Genomic DNA, 612 nt, shown 5'->3' on the forward strand with positions numbered 1-612 from the left:
TTTCTTTTTATAGTAGATGTTCGTGGCCGGCCTGGAAACCAGCCAATGGCCCTCAGGTTGAATGCCACCACTATATGTTGCATCTGAATTGTGCATTTTGCCATAAATTACACAATATTTGCCCGCAGACTTTTCCGCCACTTAGCATGATCACTAATGTACATTCATGAAAGTGACTCCTAGTAGGGATTTCATAGTAGATTAACCGTTTCTTCTAAAGTATATAACAAAATGTATACCGTTACTTATGAAAGAAATTGACGTTCGGTGTTCTAAAATATAACTCAATTACACATTTCCTCCATAACAGGGAGACGCCTCATGTCACTCATGAATTAACATGACATGACAGATAATCACTTATTCATATGACCGTCTCAGTCAAAAGCCTTCTTGAAGACGAAATACGTAATATTATATCCATTCACCAATTAGTGGTGCAGAAACGACTCGCTCGAGAATTGCATTAATTTCATCGTATTTATAAACTTGGAGGTGAGATTCTAAAGCATTTGCATTTTCTCGTTTTCGAGGCCAGAAAAATTGCTCGGCAGTCCATGTTTATTATCATTATTATTATTGTTGTTGTTGTTGTTGATGTTGTTGTTGTTG

The sequence above is a fragment of the Penaeus monodon genome, chromosome 23 (genome assembly GCF_015228065.2).
Source record: "Penaeus monodon isolate SGIC_2016 chromosome 23, NSTDA_Pmon_1, whole genome shotgun sequence".
NCBI classification, from domain to species: Eukaryota; Metazoa; Arthropoda; class Malacostraca; order Decapoda; family Penaeidae; genus Penaeus; species Penaeus monodon.